The 19,537-nt window shown below is 38.2% G+C and overlaps 1 long non-coding RNA gene across 1 annotated transcript in view; it reads right to left on the bottom strand.

The window, feature by feature from the left end:
• Positions 1 to 8,359, bottom strand: part of LOC108275673 (uncharacterized) — an 18,937-nt gene extending 10,578 nt beyond the window's left edge. The window contains exon 1 of the long non-coding RNA XR_001814735.3: positions 6,997 to 8,359. This is a non-coding gene — a long non-coding RNA (uncharacterized LOC108275673). The remainder of the gene's footprint in view (positions 1 to 6,996) is intronic.
• Positions 8,360 to 19,537: the final 11,178 nt, after the last annotated feature.

Below are 19,537 nucleotides of genomic sequence, written 5' to 3' on the forward strand. Positions count from 1 at the left end.
GCCGGAAGTTATACCCATAATCATTTTACAGCAGCACCCCCAGGAAAAAGGTGGATAGAGTTAACTTGCCAGTTATAGGCTTCGTTAGAGTCGCATGGATGGGCTGAACTCACAGAAATATCCCACTGGTCTCACAACACTTCCAAACTTCCTGTGTATATCACGCATTCCAGCTGCATATTGACATAGCCCTTATATGTGCACTCAGGAAAAGGTCAAATATCTTGCCTTAGGCACGCAAGCAGGAAAGTGTCTGGTAAGCTGGGTTCCTCTCTCATGATTCAAATGCTCTCGAGTGAGTACTCCCTTTTTGAATAACAGAGAAGCAACAACTTTTTTTCCAAAATTATAACTCAGTTTGGATCCAAGAGTTTGACTACACAATAAATTAACAAATAACCATGGAACATAACCATGCCTCAACCATGACTGCAATATTCACTGACTTGGAATCTCCATAGGACAACACACATAATGAATTTTCCATCTAAATAGCAAAAGCATTTAATCAATTAGAACAATTCCTTGTCTTTAACAGTAGTAACTAAAAGGCCACGGTGGTAATTAACCGCATCACAGTTTTGTCATTACGTGTGTTCTTCTCTCATTTACACAGCTATTTACTAATGCTAACTAATCTACTAATTTCATTAGATAAAATGGCAAAACTGTTGTTCAAGCGGATACACAATCAAGAAACTCATAATCATCACAATTATAGCAATTATTATAGCATCGACTGAGATAAAAACAATAATCTGGCTTTTGTATGATACGTTCACAAGGTTCTAAAGACATTTAAATTAGTCAGGTAAGGCAATACCTTACTTGCCTTACCTTGCCTTGCCTAGCTGTGCACTCGAGCTGGCATGGACTCCACAAGTTTGTGCAAAACCTTATGATCCATTATAGATCAAATCTATCAGAGGGTCGTCTGAACACGTGCTTAAATTATGCTGCTTAAGCATGAGGAACATCTGACCTTTTGTACAAAGCAGTTAACATGGTCAATATCACAAATTTGCTTATATTTAATAAATATTAATCTTATATTTATTAAACATTGACTTTCTTTGTTTTAAATATCTCAAAATATCAAGGTTAAAAAAAACCCTTCTGTTTATTTCCCATTTTAAATCTCAGATTTTCAACGTGGTCTCAGATTTTTGGACCCTACTGTGTATATACAGTGCTGTGAAAAAGTATTCGCCCCATCCTGATTTCTTTTGTTTTTGTGTATATATCATACGAAATTGTTTCAGAAATGAAAACAAAATCTAAACGAAGGGAACCTGAGTAAACACACAATACAGTTTTTTAAATGATAATGTTATTTACTGAAGCAAAAAAGTTATCCAATACCAACTAGGGCTGTGTGAAAATGTATTTGCCCCCGTAGTTACTAATTCCCCAAATCTATTAAACTGCATTCATAATGGGGTTCAGATATTGGGGTATAAACCACTTTTAACCCAGAAGAACATTTAGGCTCGTCTAAATTTTGCCAGAACACACCTTGATGATCCTCAAACCTTTTGGGAGAATGTCCTGTGGATTGTTGAGTCGAGAGCAGAACTGTTTGGAAGACAGGGGTCCCGTTACATCTCTCTTAAACCAAACACAGAATTCCACAAAAAGGTCACCCCTACGGTCAAGCATGGTGGAGGAAGTGTGATGCTGTGGGGATGCTTTGCTGCTTCAGGGCCTGGACAACTTGCAATAATTGAGGGAAACATGAATTCTGCTCTCTACCAGAAAATCCTAAAGGAGAATGTCTGGTTTTCAGTCCGTAAGTTGAAACTCAAGTGCAACTGGATTCTGCAGCAAGACAATCATCCAAAGCATAGGAGTAAATCCTAGTCCTAGAAGTAAGTGGAAGACTGAGCTCCAGTTTTTGGAAGCGTTTGGTGGCAGTTATCGCTGCTAAAGGTGGCACAATCAGATTTTCTGGTTTAATAAGTTTAAGGGAGCAATTATTTTTTCACATTGGTGATAGGTGTTGGATAAGTTTTTTGCATCAATAAAATAAAAAAACAGTATTGTGTGTTTACTCAGGTTGCCTTTGTTTTATGTTGTATTTTGTTTGAAGATCTAAAACTATTTAGTATGAGATATACACAAAAACAGAAGAAATCAAAATACTTTTTCACAGCACTGTAAGTACTTGGACAGATTAACACTAGCTTACTTTTTATATCCAATTATAACTACTGAAATATACTTGAAGTGAAGTACAAAAGGTGCTAAGAGCATTATTTTACTTTTAATAATACAGGTATGAAGAGTATTAAGGTATGCTAAACCCTCAGATTTAGTTACAATTCAGATTTTCCATCCATCCATCCATTTTCCATACCGCTTATCTTACACAAGGTCCCGAGGAAGTCTGTCCCAGGGAACTCAGGGCACAAGGGGGACACCCTGGACGGGGTGCCAACCCATCGCAGGGCAAAATCACACACCCATTCATACACTACAGACAATTTGGAAATGCCAGTCAGCGTACAGTGCATGTCTTTGGACAGGGGGAATAAATTGGAGTGCTACCCCCAGAGAATAGGGAGAACATGCAAACTTTGGGCACAGAGTGCGGAGGCAGTAATCGAGCCTCCGACCCCGGAGGTGTGAGTTAAACATGCTAAGCACTAAGCCACAATGCGCCCTCCCAATTTAGATTTTATCAACCATTAATTGTATTTGGAGAAACTCTACAGCCAACACTTGAAAAATAACTTGAGTAGGTTATAAGGAGGAAAAATATATATATTTTAAGTTTCAGAAACAAATGAGAATCACTATTAAAGTTCCTGAGAAACTGTATCAAAGATAAACGCTCAAGCAAAAATAATAATAATAATAATTTAGTAAGGTGAGGACAAAAACACTAATGAGATGAGAAGGTGTTTAGAGAACAGGACAGGTTTCTGTTCAGCTTTAAAAGAACAGTCCTAATAGTTGAAGTAGTTTAAAAGACCTGCCTCCCATAACATAGGTAGTGAACTGGACAAATGTAACTTAGAGTCAACCAAGAGCCAAGTGCCAGAGGACCTGAAAGTATGCCCAGGTGTGTAGGGTTGGAGAAGTTCAGAAAGGTTGAGATAAGCAAGAGTTTGCATTAGATGCAGGTTGAACCTGGTAGACTTTTGTAGCATATAGATTACAGGATGACGAATATACAAGTATATAATGTTTAAATATACTTTAAGTGACCAGTAAGCATATTTAACATGTAGGTAAAATATGGCGTAAGTATCCTTACAGCAATCCATACAGTGGAACATTTCTGTAGAGCACCCGACTGTGGTAGCCATCGCCTGGCTGTTCCTGCTTCACAAATTCACACGCTGAGGATCCATATGTGTAATTTCTCACACACACACACACACACATGTGTGTGCAGTGGTTTATGATGTCCCTACTGGCACATTAAAGGAAGGCGTGAGCAGAATTCTGTCCTTCCTTTACAGACATATCAGTCCAGGGTGATCTCAGTGTACATGGGTGTGTCCTGAATTGGCTACACACAAACACACACAAAAAAAAACACACAAACACATCTGATCCAGGAAACATATATGCACACAAGGGTCTGTGTGACATCTGCTGGTCCACTTTGGGCTTTCAATTTCATTGTGTGTAAAAAAATATATATTATATTGCTAGTTTAATAGCCACATAGACGTCGCCACATACACGCATACACGCCATACCCCTTCTTTTGTGATTTTTTTTTTTTTTTTTTGTAAGACACAGTCACATGATCCTTTCATCTTTTTTTAAAATTAGATCATTCATTGTAGCCTCTTAGCTGGATGGTTAAATCTTTATGCATGTTGGGTTTCTGTCTTGCCCTATAACAATGAAGTAAAAGATTAACAGTGGAAATTGGCGCTGTTGCCATTCTTCAATATTTGCCATTCTGTAAATATTGTTTAGTGTAATACTGCACTAGACTACAAACATTGCTAATTAGGATTAAGTGCTGCTATTATATACAGTGAGGGAAAAAAGTATTTGATCCCCTGCTGATTTTGTATGTTTGCCCACTGACAAAGAAATGATCAGTCTATAATTTTAATGGTAGATTTATTTGAACAGTGAGAGACAGAATAACAACAAAAAAATCCAGAAAAATGCATGTCAAAAATGTTATAAATTGATTTGCATTTTAATGAGGGAAATAAGTATTTGACCCCTCTGCAAAACATGACTTAGTACTTGGTGGCAAAACCCTTGTTGGCAATCACAGAGGTCAGATGTTTCTTGTAGTTGGCCACCAGGTTTGCACACATCTCAGGAGGGATTTTGTCCCACTCCTCTTTGCAGATCTTCCCAAGTCATTAAGGTTTCGAGGCTGACGTTTGGCAACTCAAACCTTCAGCTCCCTCCACAGATTTTCTATGGGATTAAGGTCTGGAGACTGGCTAGGCCACTCCAGGACCTTAATGTGCTTCTTCTTGAGCCACTCCTTTGTTGCCTTGGCCGTGTGTTTTGGGTCATCGTCATGCTGGAATACCCATCCACGAGCCATTTTCAATGCCCTGGCTGAGGGAAGGAGGTTCTCACCCAAGATATGACGGTACATGGCCCCGTCCATCGTCCCTTTGATGCGGTGAAGTTGTCCTGTCCCCTTAGCAGAAAAACACCCCCAAAGCATAATGTTTCCACCTCCATGTTTGATGGTGGGGATGGTGTTCTTGGGGTCATAGGCAGCATTCCTCCTCCTCCAAACACGGCGAGTTGAGTTGATGCCAAAGAGCTCCATTTTGGTCTCATCTGACCACAACACTTTCACCCAGTTGTCCTCTGAATCATTCAGATGTTCATTGGCAAACTTCAGACGGGCATGTATATGTGCTTTCTTGAGCAGGGGGACCTTGCGGGCGCTGTAGGATTTCAGTCCTTCACGGTGTAGTGTGTTACCAGTTGTTTTCTTGGTGACTATGGTCCCAGCTGCCTTGAGATCATTGACAAGATCCTCCCGTGTAGTTCTGGGCTGATTCCTCACTGTTCCCATGATCACTGCAACTCCACGAGGTGAGATCTTGCATGGAGCCCCAGGCCGAGGGAGATTGACAGTTCTTTTGTGTTTCTTCCATTTGCGAATAATCGCACCAACTGTTGTCACCTTCTCACCAAGCTGCTTGGCAATGGTCTTGTAGCCCATTCCAGACTTGTGTAGGTCTACAGTCTTGTCCCTGACATCCTTGGAGAGCTCTTTGGTCTTGGCCATGGTGGAGAGTTTGGAATCTGATTGATTGATTGCTTCTGTGGACAGGTGTCTTTTATACAGGTAACAAGCTGAGATTAGGAGCACTCCCTTTAAGAGTGTGCTCCTAATCTCAGCTCGTTACCTGTATAAAAGACACCTGGGAGCCAGAAATCTTTCTGATTGAGAGGGGGTCAAATACTTATTTCCCTCATTAAAATGCAAATTAATTTATAACATTTTTGACATGCGTTTTTCTGGATTTTTTTGTTGTTATTCTGTCTCTCACTGTTCAAATAAATCTACCATTAAAATGATAGACTGATCATTTCTTTGTCAGTGGGCAAACGTACAAAATCAGCAGGGGAACAAATACTTTTTTCCATCACTATATATATATATATATATATATATATATATATATATATATATATATATATATATATATATATATATATATATATATATAATTCATTTATTTATTTTAATGCAATAGTGCTTTGAGATTGAGGTTTTATTGGTTGTCATAACACTATTGCCCAAGAGTATAGTTTAAGTTCACTGCAAGGCATTCTCCACTCTCTTCCCCTTCTCAAATACAAGATGTCTGATGTCATTAAACTAACAGAAAGAACAGCTAAGCGTGTGTGCCTCAAATGTGGGAGCCAGAGGAATCTGGAAAACATGGTCTCTCCCACATTTTCAGCATGATGCAATGTGCTTTCATTTCCTGTTCGCTGCAACTCCCTCAAGACAAACGTCACTTCAGCCCAGTCCTCCACTGCTCCCAGCTCCATTTACGTAACTCATATTGTTTATTGTTTCCAGACATTAGCAATCAAATCATAACAATGTGTATTATTTATTCATGGAACACAAGACATTTCAGCTGCCAAGCAGAGAAACACTTGCAAATAGACATATGAGTGTGTAACATATCAATAACTGGATTTATCTTAATTAACACTGGAACAGACTGAACTTTTTACGCTCAACTCGTAGCACTGACCCATGAGGAATTTGATGAAATACTGTATTGGTAAGAGATGCATTTGCTAAATATCACCCACTGCACAAGGACGCATTTTTAGCTGTCAGAAGAGTCACATGTGGGCACCATGTGCATTCCCTTTGAATGAAGTTGACTTATATAAGCTTTACTTGTCATTTATAATAAGGTGGTATGGTGGCATGGTTGGTAGCATTAATGCCTTACAGTTTCAGTGTCCCTGGTTTGATCCTGAGTTTGGGTTATTGGCCCAAATGTGATTATATCAATTGTACAATTACTGTGTCAAGGAAAAACTCCTTGTATATTATGATGTCATAATGAAGTGCTTCTTCTCTCATTCAGTCGACCAGAAATTATATAGGGTTAGAGCTTGGCTATGGTTAATGTTCGGTTAGGAGTAGGATTTGCTTAGGGTTAGATATAGGCCAGAGGTTGGGAACCTTTTCAGCTGGCAGAGCCATAAAGCCAAAAAAAAAAAAAAAAAAAGTTATGATTTTTTTCTTTAAAGAGCCAGATAAAAGTTTATGTTTTTATATATGTCTTCTTATTATTATAGTTATTATCTTTACTATTATTGCATAATTATAAAAATAAAATAAAAAAGTGGTAATGTAATACAGGCAGTTTGAGAGTTCTTGACCTAACAGCCTGCACTTCACCTAATAGGCCTGTAGGTGGCACTTGAACATCATTTAACCAGTTATGATCATTTCATCAAATGGTAAATCAATACAAGATGCAGTACCCAAGTAAGAGTAAATTGAACACTACTTACCATAAATGCAACTTCCAAATATGCAGATTCGTCTGTCCATTCGGTCTAGAAAGAACGATACTCGTCATTTTTGTTCTTTTAGCCATTTCACCTTTGTTAAAAAAAAAAGGAAAGAAAAGAAAGAAAACAGACTGGCTATGTAGTTTTCAATCGATTTATGAATTAGTCTGGGAAATTACCGCTCTGCTTCACACTGGAAATTGAGCATGTTGTGCCGCAGGTTGAAGTCTGCATGACAAACGGGAATCGATTATGAATTATGTAATATTTTAAAATATGTAATATGCAGAATGTGGACTGAATTGACACACTACCTATTTTCTTTTCCTGCCATTGAGCCATAGCCAATCACCGAAAGAGCCATAAATGGCTTGCAAGCCATAGGTTCCCGACCCCTGATCTAGATGATAGTTAGTGTTTGAACCTGTTATGTGCCCTCCTCTCTCAATAAAACAGAGCACAAAGTTAAGCACAACCTTACCCAGAGCCAGATTCCTAGTTCCCAATCATTTGCTTCTAGAAGCAAAGACCTAACTATAGCTATTTGATTATGATTAACTGCAGTATCTGTTTAATACATTATAAGTCTTCTATATCATGATGTCATAATTAAGTGTTTCTTTTTCATTTAATTGACCAGCAGTTACATAGGTTTAGATATTTGCTATGGTTAATGTTTGGTTAGATATGGGCTATAGCTATTGTTTGAACCTTTTATGTCCCCTCCACTCTCTCAATAAGTAGCGCACAAAATGTACAATCTACATCTATTCCACTTTTGCAAGATCAATGACAGATATCAAGGCAGAGGGGGCCGGCTCAAACCACTTTACCCTGAGCCAGATTTCTAGTTCCCAGTCATCCACAGACATAGCCCCATTGTCAAATATCTGGGAATTATCTGTGGTGGTGTAGTTATATCATTCAAGCTGCTCTCACAACTCTGTTGTTTGTGATGTTGTTTTGCTTCTGTTGGAATTTATTCTTTGCAGCTTTTCTCTTGCTGGAAGCAGAAACCTAGTTGTAGCCAATTAGTCACGTAAGATGAACTCCAACTGCGTACAAAAATATGGACATTTTTTTAACCTTTATTTGAAAGAAAATACATCTACTTATAAATTAGGCAGCAGTATTGTTATCCCTCTCTCTCGCTCTGTGTGTGTGTATACTGTACTGTAGTTTTTACAATTAGACCATACTCTTGTGCAATTTCAGTATTTATAATGTGCAACATTTATTACATACTAATTTTTCATTTTAATTTCATAAATACAGTGTAGGTGGCATAAATAATTGTGTATGCATTTCTACGTCCATCTATTATCAAGCAAATGAGTTACTCAAATTAAAATGGGATGCTGTATGGTTTTATGGCAAAACTGCCACTTTATATTGTCTTCGGTTACTACTCTATGCTATCACTGGACCGTAAATTGATAACGCTATAAAGATTGCTCCCACCATCCACTTTATTAGGAACACCTTTAACTGCATTCATGCATTTATTTAATCAGCCAATCATGTGGCAGCAGCGCAGTGCAAAAAATCATGCGGATACAATCAAGAGCTTCAGTTGATGCACCTAAATGACTGTTGCAAGACAATTACATAAAGTACCTTTTCTTTTTGGCATTTCTTTTTAAGAATTGATTTTAACATAACATTATCTCTATGATATGTCTATTTATTTATCAGACCGAATGTGTACACTGTCTGCTAATGAAATATTTCAATAAACAAATAAAAAAAAGAACGCCATAAATCCCACTGTTATGTCCCTCTGCTTTTTTTTTTAGGCACAGTGAAAAACCAACGACTGTACACTGGACTGAACTGTACTGTACATACGGGTGGTCATCCTAAAAAGGGATTCAAAAGTGAACCCAAAATGTCTCTGAGGTCCTCTAGTGGCTGGCTGCATTACAATTTTTAACCCCAGCCATTCCCATGTTAGTGAATGGCAATAGACCTACACTTACATTTGAAGTTAGATCTTCACAAACTAATATTTAGGAGTAGTGTGCTGTCATTTCTACAAGTTCAGTTGTCAATATATCTTCTTCAGTATTTTTTCGTATGATAAAAGCGTTTTATAACCAGTTATTTGATAATAAAACGCATGGTACTTGATGAAGCGATGACAGTTGAGCCTTGAACGTACAATATACAACTAAAGCTCTTGATAGTTTTATAGCTAAGCCATGTCTTGTTCTGCTGTTAACTGTTCTAACAGACCCTCAGTGGAGTTTTATTTCCAGTATGCAAAACATGGAAAAGACTAGCAAATAGCATTTAATGTCAGTGGAATAACTTTAGTAGAGTATGAATGGACAGCAAGATGAGGTTTTCTTGTGAATAACATTAAATTAACAACTAACTTAGTTAAACATTCTTTCACAAATTCAGTTCAAGATGTGCTTAGCATCGCCACTAATTAGCTCTAACTAACTAGAAAGTTGCTTCTACTAGGGTAGCTTCTAGCCACTTTATCTAACGTTTAATGCAATGCCCATGCTTTGTTTTATAAAGTCTCTTCATATTAAACTGCTTGATTACTGCAACAGCCTCTTCACGTATTCAATTCAATTCAATTCAATTTTATTTGTATAGCGCTTTTTACAATAGACATTGTCTCAAAGCAGCTTTACAGAAATATCGACACGGTATACAGATATTAAAGGTGCGAATTTATCCCAACTGAGCAAGCCACTGAGTGGCGACGGTGGCGAGGAAAAACTCCCCAAGATGTTTTAAGAGGAAGAAACCTTGAGAGGAACCCGACTCAGAAGGGAACCCATCCTCATCTGGGTAACAACAGTTAGTGTGAAAAAGTTCATGATGGATTTATATGAAGTCTGTATGGCGTTAGGAGCAGCCGTAGTCCCAGCAGTCTGGAATTAAAGAAGATTTGAACTCCATCCAGAGGCAGAAAGGATCTGGATCTCTATGAGGCACACATTTTTTCTATTGTGCTATGAAAAAATTGCGTGTTCTGATTTCCAGCTTTCTTGAAATCACCTGTTATCTTCACCAACTGTGCACTTTTTGGCTACAGCAATGACTAATTATTTATTTTTCATATTGCATTGTAGCTAACCATGCTAACACAGTGTGGCGCAACACAACATAAGTTTACGGTGCAGCTACCACCGTAAAGCTTACCAGTGTAAAGCGAAAGGGAAAATCGCAACCTATTGGCCAGCCACGTATCATACATTCTAAGAGAGAGGATAATTAAAACCATTCCGCGGGTTGCATTCGGGTGAGGCTTTGATTACCCCTGGGTTAACAAGTCACTCCACAGTCCACAGCAATTTTTTCCTCAACATGTAGGTTTTATTGAGTGTAAATGTTGACTGCTGGAATTTATGTTACATTTTCTTTATTTTTTGTACTGATTTTCACTTTTTTTTCCGCATTCGTATGCATATGTTGATGACCTGTAAAGTAAAAGCATGTTCCTAATACAGCTAATTTGCATGTGACTCCATCAAAACTCCATAAAAGGTCACATACACAGACAGCTGGGAGCACAGAATGAACGGTGATGGTAAAGCCTGACAGGCAGAAAGGGAAGTTATTTTGACTAATTTCTGAGCCAATAAAAATATTTCATAATATATAATATTGATAATAATAATAAGCGAGTGTGAAATCTTACTATCAGCTGAGGCATTTGTTTATGGCTTATGTCTATGCAAAGACAGACCAGCCTGTTTTCTGTTTATACTGTGCCATTTCTTTTGTCGTGATTGAATGATTCATTTGTCTTCATTTATGGGTTTGTACTTTCTTTAATTTTTATATTCTTTAATTGACGGCAATAATATAAAATAATCGCTTTTCACAAAATGTTCTTAGTGGTCCGTGACCTAGTGAACTAGCATGATGATGTGTTTTTGATAAACACCAAAGCACTTCTATAAGTCTCTCTGGATAAGGACGTCTGCTAAATGTGAAATGCATGCTCAGTTGGGTTAAGGGCCGATGATTGACATGTTCAGTCTAAAATGTTCCATGTTTTCTCCCTGATGAAGTCCTTTGTTGTGTTGGCAGTGTGTTTTGGGTCATTGACTTCCTGCATGATGAAGTTCCTCCCAATTAAATTGATGCATTTCTCCGTAACTTAGCAGACAGAATGTTTCTATAGAGTTCTGAATTCATTCAGCTGCTGCCATCATGAGCTACATCGTCAATAAAGATTAGTGAGCCTGTTCCAGAAGCAGCCCAAGCCATGACACTACCTCCGCCATGTTCCACAGATGAGCTTGTTTGTTTTGGATCATGATTAGATCCCCACTTTGGCCTTTCCATCACTTTGGTAGAGGGTCATCTTGGTTCCAAGACTTTTGTGGCTCATTTCCGTATTTCCTTCAAAATACCAATCTGTCTTTCCGATTTTTACTGCTCATGAGTGGTTTGCATCTTGTGGTATGACCTCTATATTTCTCCTCTCGAAGTCTTCTACGAATGGTGGATTGTGATGTTCCATGTCTGGTTGTTAGTACACCGGTGGTTTCTTTCTTTTTCAGGACATTCCAAATTGGTGTATTTGCTATGCCCAATGCTTGTGCAATGGCTCTGAACGATTTTCTATTTTTTTCCTCAGCTTTATAATGGCTTGAATTTTCTCCCATACACAGCTCTCTGGACTTCACATTGGTTATTCTTTTTACCAGCAAATGCAGTCTTCACAGGTGAAACCCAGCGCTCAAACCAAGAGTACTGTTGATGTTCAGAGCTAATAACTGTTTAAACAATCAATATATCAGGACACACCTGGGCAACAAGAAACACCTGCCAGTCAACTGCACAATATTTTTTATCATTTTGCGAAAAAATGGTGGGTTCCAATACAATGTGCCATGTCCTAAATTGGGTTAACACATCTAAATGTAAACATCAGAAAATAAAAGCTGAAATTCTGCTGTATTGTTTCATATTCATATTTTCATCTCAAACTCAAATATCTTCAGTGTATGACAACAACGACAAAAAAGCATTGACCTTGGTGTTCCAATACTTTTGGAGGGCACTGTATGAAAGTGCAGTAATCCATGCAAATTATATGAATTGAAGTCGACCAAGTCGAGGTTTACATCATTAATCATAAATTACATGCGTAAACTTACACAACTCAGGAGATGTAGTAGGATACAAACATCCCCCCTGAATTTACAGGATTTTGCACCGGCTTTACACTGTGACTTTGCTGTCACAGGCACAATTCCACATCATAAAGGACAACCTTTGGAAGAAACAGAGGATGAATTACAGCTTCCAGGTGTGTAGTTAGCTAATTAGCACGCAAACGTTCTGTTCATATTGTTTACAAATGACAACGTGAAAGAGCTACAAACCTGTGTTGCGTTGCTGCAAACCCAGTATGGCAGAGAATAGTAGCTATCATCATCATTTAATCTAACATGAAGAACATGTTATTGCACAGTCTATGAAAGAATTCTTAGTGGGATCTTGTCGTACAGCGTGACAAGTAATAATTGTAAAAGAACGTCGGAATGGATGGTTGACATACACCTATTATAAACAGCAAAATTAATGCGCAAACATGTTATGCAATGTCACGTAAATGTTTTGCACAGTAATTGCGCTGAAATGATGTTCAATAAGTTACCATTACTCTATTTAACCTTCCCAAAACGCCGAATAAATCCCCCCCCCCCCCTTTTTTTTTTTTTTTTGGTTAGCGCATTTGCTTCACACCTCCAGGGTTGGGGTGTTGATTCCCACCGTGGCCCTGTGTGTGGAGTTTGCATGTTCTCCCTGTGCTTTGGGGGTTTCCTCCTCCAGTCCAAAGACATGCATTGTAGACTGATTGGCATGTCCAAAGTGTCCGTAGTGTGTGTATGTGTGTGAGTGTGCCCCGTGATGGATTGGCACCCCGTACAGGATTTCCCTTCACCTTGTGCCCCATGCCCCTTGCGATAGGCTCCAGGTTCCCCGAGACCCAGTAAGAATAAGCTGTACAGAAAATGGATGGATGGATGGATGGATGGATGGATATTTGATTGGCTATTAGCTACTGTGAAGACAAACAGGATTAGCCAATCAGAATACATACCTTTTTTTCCTCTCATTTTTGCTAGAAAACTAGACTCTTTTTTTCAGTTATAGAGGGTATGCATGTGACATCACAGTAGCTGTGACTCACTGCGGTCACGCCCACTGAGTGGCAAAAAGCGTGAATTCCGCAAAAACACAGAAAAAACGTATCTAAAATGGGAAAAAGCTGTTGTGCGGTTGACTGTGCTAACAGATTCAACAAGAATTCAGCGCTATCTTTTCACAAAAAAACATTCAGTCCTTTTTTACTAAGTCAAGCAGTGTAAGTTGTTTTGGCGTGTGGTATTCATGTTGTACAATGATGAATAATTTGCTGCATACTTCTTTTTAAACACTGGCTATTTCCACTGATGAATAACGGGGGCTCATTCATTCTCTGACTGTGTGTGTGTATATATGTATGTATTTATATATTATATATACAAGTTCTTGGACAAGTTGTAAGGGTCACTGTCAAGTCCAACTGCCTTTAATTTAAGCTGATAATCATTAGTTATAATAGCGTTTTCACAGTTTCCTCTATTAAAACCAGCCATGTTGCTGGATCTTGTGCCACTCAGTCCAACTGAGGGGGCGTGTTCTGGCGGGAAAGTGACGTCAATGCACACCCTCTATACTCCATATGGAGATTACAACACGTGACGTATGAAATGTTTAACTGCAGGAGGAGAAAAATAATTCTAGCTCAGGTTTTATAAGATCAGTTATAATCTCCTTCCTATTACTATCATCTCATTATAATCATTTCAGTAGAACTGTTACACAGGTATTTTATGGCGACTTTATTAATATGGTCATATTGGATGACGGTAGATCGTACCTTAAATAATTCAAATAAATTCGCTCTGTCACAGCTCTTAATGTTATCTTGCATCCACCCAAAATACACGAATGCCTCGGGCTTATTAATTTAATTGTCCAGATCACGCGGTGTTTTGGTTTAGCATATGTGCCCACCCCTCTGAAAATATGTGGTATCTCCCATCCCAAGCCGTCACAGGCCTGTCTGTGTGCCGCTAAAAATATAACTACTTGCCCGCCATCTACTGGTCAAATTATAGAATAGTCGAAAGGTGAAACATATTCAAGAAGAATAATAATGTATAATAATATTATATATATATATATATATATATATATATATATATATATATATATATATATATATATATATATATATACATACACATATATATATATATATACATATACACATATATATACATACACATATATATATATATATACATGGTTCGGGATGCCAGTTATATATATATATATATATATATATATATATATATATATATATATATATATATATATATATATAACTGGCATCCCGAACCATTCAACTCAATACTTTATAAAAGATATTATTCAAGTATACAAAAATTACCTGAAAAACTTGCTTTTATGTATGGCATATTGTTTAATTGCAATATGTGCAGCGGTCGTATATAGAATAACATTGCATAAATCGCACCTAATATGGCTTTGAAACGTGCCTAATTTTGTATTAAATGTCGCATACAATAGATTTACACACATCCGAGGTCAAAAAACACTTTAATGTACTCATAATTTAAATTGCAGCGTTACCTTTTTTTCCCCAATGTCACAAACGACTCGTTAAATGATCCGTTATAAACGATTCATTCTAAACTCCTCCTGTCAGAGAGCATACAGAGGTCAGACGTCCCAGTCTGTTGTGTTTGGTCTACCGCTGTCAGCGAGGAGCCAATGACGACCAGAGGCGGGGCTTTTTGCTACAAACCTACAGGTTTGTACAGGAAGTAAGTCTGGAATCACTAAGGACTCGTTTAAGCTGTTCAGAATCGGTTCCTTCTTTTGGGAGTCAATCACACCTTTTGTTGTGCGCTTTGATTTTTGAAACTTTGCAGACGTTTTTACATTCACAAACATCTCTATAACACACTACATGAAAGGTAATATTTGAAAAAAACATAATAGGTGCACTATAGGGGTATAATATATCAAATTGATGAGGAATTATTTAATACACAGCAATAGTTAAAATGAATACAGAAATACTGTATGTTGGTCTGTGACATGAACTTACCAACAGTCCCAAATGATATCTGTTAACTTAAACAAGCAGGTATATACTGTACAGCAGTGGTTATCGATCTGGGGGCCGCCAGAGGGGCCGCATAGAAATTCTAGAACTTTATTATTATTATTATTATTATTATTATTATTATTATTATTATTTTAATTTGACCTGTATGTAAGGTGGGATTGTCAACCTTTGAACTATGAAGTACATAAAAATGAGAAATATTAATAAATTAAACACATTATACACACCACACTAAGACACACACCAAACTGAGATGTCCGCTGATATACTAGTGTACAGTATTGTTAGCCACACACTGATAAAACCTAAGACTATTTAAAATGGATACGTTTTCAGATAGAGGACAAAGTCTCTTAGCTGAGAAAGTTAATATAGAAGAACTTAGCATGTAAAAAAAAAGGGTTAGGGTTTCTCATGCTGAAAAAGTTGGAGAACCACTGCTGTATTAATGGTTCCCAAACTGGGCGCCAGAGAGCCTTGGGAAGGGCGTGAAAATTGGAGAGAAATTCAATAAACAAAATAAAATTGACAAATGAACAATAATTAAAAATACAAATATACAATAAATAAGAATAATAATAACTGTTTTGTGCAATTTCTGTAACAGTGTGACAGCATCACATTTCCAAGGTGTTTGTTACTGAGTTACCGTGTCCATCTTAACTTGCCTGAGATATAGCGAGCTAGCTATAACTAGATATGGTACAAAGTTTCTGAAGTGAAAACACCCAGAAACTGAGCAGCCTGGAAAACCAACACAGAAAAGCTGGTAAAATTTGCAAGTATGATCCGGAATACATACAATATATAGGAATACGGGAAGGCAAACTATCTAGGAGCGTTCAAGCCAACTCATTCCCATTGGTGAGATTATGCATAGACAGACACAGCACAAACACACAAACACATATTGTACAATAATAATGACGAAAGAATTGTGGAATATGGAAATAGTGCAGATAATAATACATGAGAAATTAAATGAACCACAAAACATGCTTTGAAAGAAAATTTAAGATTGTTAAATAAATTTGCTATGCAAGTAATGTAAATGATTCATAGAGATGTTTCACAGCAGGGACCCTGTTTAGAGGCCATTGCTATCTGGGGGTCCTCAGCAGGGCAAAGTTTGGTAACCCCTGCACTATATGGCCAAAAGTTTGTGGACACCTGATCATAAGCACCATTGTGTGCTTGTTGAACATACAATTCAAAACTATGGGCATTAACACAGATTTGTTCCACTCTTCTTTACATTGGATATGTGCTCATTCAGCCACAAGAGCATTAGTGAGGTTGAGCACCTGAGATAAGACCTGGTGCACAGTCTGTGTACCAGTTCATCCCAACAGTGTTCATTGGGGTTGAGGTTCATTGGGGTTGAGGCTCTGTGCAGGTCACTTGAGTTCTTCCACCGCAACCTTGGCAAACCGTGTGATTAAGGAGCTTGTTTTGTTTTCTTCCCAGTCTGCCCCTGAGGATGGGTACCTTTTTGAGTCTGGCTCCTCTGAGAGTTTCTTCCTCATGAAGTTTTTCTTTCTGGTTTGCCCAGCAGAGATCTTACTGAACCCCTAAAGAGTCACAATGAGATTTATTTTTTTTAATACTTTTGCATTCATTCGCAGTATTTTTGTATTCTCTTGCAATATTTATGGGTTTCCTTGAAAATTTTGTCTGCATCCGCTTGCAATAGTTTTCAGTTATTTCACAATAATTGTGTTCTCTTTAAATAAATTTGTGTTCCTCTGCCAGCCTTGCTGTAGTCCCCGCATGCATGACATTGTCGTGGCATGCACCCAGTAGTGTAAAATACCATGATGGATAAATTTTACTTTGAAGCTGGATTAAAATATCGAGATATATGATCATTCTTTAATACACATGGTCATGTAATAGTTAATAAACACTAAAGTGCAATCTGCAATGTAGGGGATTTTTTTAAAACAAAAGAACTTGTGATCTTGATGATGGAGTCACTCAGTGGGGTTGCCAAGTGCTGAGGTGTGTAGTGTGTAAAAATTACCTATCTTCTGTTGCATCATTCACTACAGAGTTTCAAACTGCCTCTGGAAGCAACATCAGCATAAAAACTGTGCGTCAGGAGCTTCATGAAATGGGTTTCCGTGCTCGGACAGCTGCACACGAGTCGAAGATCAGTATGAGCTATGCCAACATAAGCTGGAGGAGTGTAAATCATGCCACCGCTGGACTCTGAAGCAGTAGAAATCTGCTTCTCTGGAGCGATGAATCATTCTTCTCTATCTGGCAGACTGATGGACGAATCTGTGTTTGAAGCACTACCTGCTGAAATGCATAGTGCCAACAGTAGTGTCAAGTTTGCTGGAGGAGAGATTAATGGTCTGGGGCTGTTTTTCAGGGTTACAGGGCTAGTCCCCAAGGTTCTAGAGAAGGGTAATGTTAATGCTACAGCATACAAAGACATTTTAAGACAACTGTATGCTTCCAATTTTGTTGCAACAGTATGGGGAAGGCCCTTTCCTGTTCCAGCATGACTGTGCCCTGGTATACAAAGCGATCTCCATAAAGACATGGTTTTATGAGTCTGCTGTGGAGGAAATCCAGTGGCCTACACAAAGTCCTGACCTCAGCCCTACTGAAACATGAATGAATTAGAGCGTGGATTGCGAGCCAGGCCTTCATTAGTGCCTGACCTCACAAATGCTCTTTCACTGAATGGGCACAAATTCCCACAGAAACTCTTGAAAATCTTGTAGAAAGCCTTCCCAGTCGAGTGGAGGTTGTAACAGTTGCACATGGTGGGCCAACTCCATATTAATTCCCATGGTTTTGGAATGGGACATCCAACAATCTTATATACTGTACTAGGTGTGATGTTGAGGTGTGCACATACTTTTGGTTATATAGTATATGTTTGATTATCAATGAGCTGGATCCAAGAGGGCCTTTACAGAGGAAATGAAGACAGCAAAAGTTTTTTGTTTGTTTGTGTGTGTGTGTGTGTTTTTTTTTAAAGATACTTTAGGGGCTCAGTAGGATCTACAGACACCATCCACTTTATTAGGAACACCTGTACAAATGCACATTTGTGCCATTATCTAATCAGTCAATCTTGTGGCAGCAGTGCAATGCAAAAAATCCTGCAGATACAGGAAAAGAGCTTCAGTTAATATTCACATCAAAAATCAGAATGAAGAAAATATGTGATCTCTGTGACTTTGATTGTGGCATGGTTGTTGGTGCCAGAATGGCTAGTTTGAGTATTTAAGAAACTACTAATTTCCTGGGAATTTCTCATGGAATAGTCTCTAGAGTTTACACAGAATGGTGCACCAAAAAAAATAAATAAAAAAAAAACCCACTGAGTCCTGTGGGGTGGAAACACCTTGTTGATATGAGAAATCAGAGGATAATGGCCAGATTCGTTCAACTGCCATGAAGGTTATAGTAACTCATATAAATAATCACTCTTTACAACTGTGGTGAGCAGAAAATCAACTCAGCATGCACAAAACATCAAACCGTGAGGTGGATAAGCCACAACATCAGAAGACAACACTGGGTTCCACTCCTGTCAGTCAGGAACCGGATGCTGAGGCCAAGAACAGAAATCTGTGGTAGGCTTTCAATCTGCAGACTCTCTGCATTGTTTTCTTTTTTGCCACATGATTGGCTTATTAGATAACTGTATGAATGTGCAAGTATACAGTCCTGCTGAAAAACAAAACAAAACCAACAACAACAACAAAACCAACAGAACACATCACAGAAATTCTAATGCTTTCCACTACAAATACCATTAAAACCATCAGCTAACCATTACAACCATTACCATTATTGGTACTTAATGGTATCCACTAGACATAACACACCACCCAATCGATGGCAACAAATTACCAACTAGAGATCCACAGGGACCATTACAATTTCCATTTAAACCAATACAATCCCCATTCTAATCATTAAAACCTTTACAAAGTCTATGAGTGTTTCTATTGTTGTTGTTGTTGTTGTTGTTGTTGTTGTTGTTTTTCCCCCAAGCAGGGAGGTGTTCCTAATAAAGTGGACGGTGAGTGTAGCTCTACAACTAGATTTCTTTAAGCCAAGGTCTATGATTAAAACGCCATAGAAATGAAATAGAATTGAACCGAACTCGATTCAGTGTATCAGTATGCACTTTAGCACGGTGCAGATGCTCTACTACCGCAGCTGCGGGGCAGAAATGTCGTGAAACCCCCACCGCACGCGCCTCACGCATGTCAAAATGGCTCCGCGACACGTGATCCAGTCGAGTGTTTGTAAACACGCGTCCAAAGCATGTGATTTCGATGACGTCAAAGGTGGCGACGAATAGGGAACCGGGGGTGTGTGAAAGCG

This window comes from Ictalurus punctatus, chromosome 15, assembly GCF_001660625.3.
Source record: "Ictalurus punctatus breed USDA103 chromosome 15, Coco_2.0, whole genome shotgun sequence".
Taxonomy (NCBI): Eukaryota; Metazoa; Chordata; class Actinopteri; order Siluriformes; family Ictaluridae; genus Ictalurus; species Ictalurus punctatus.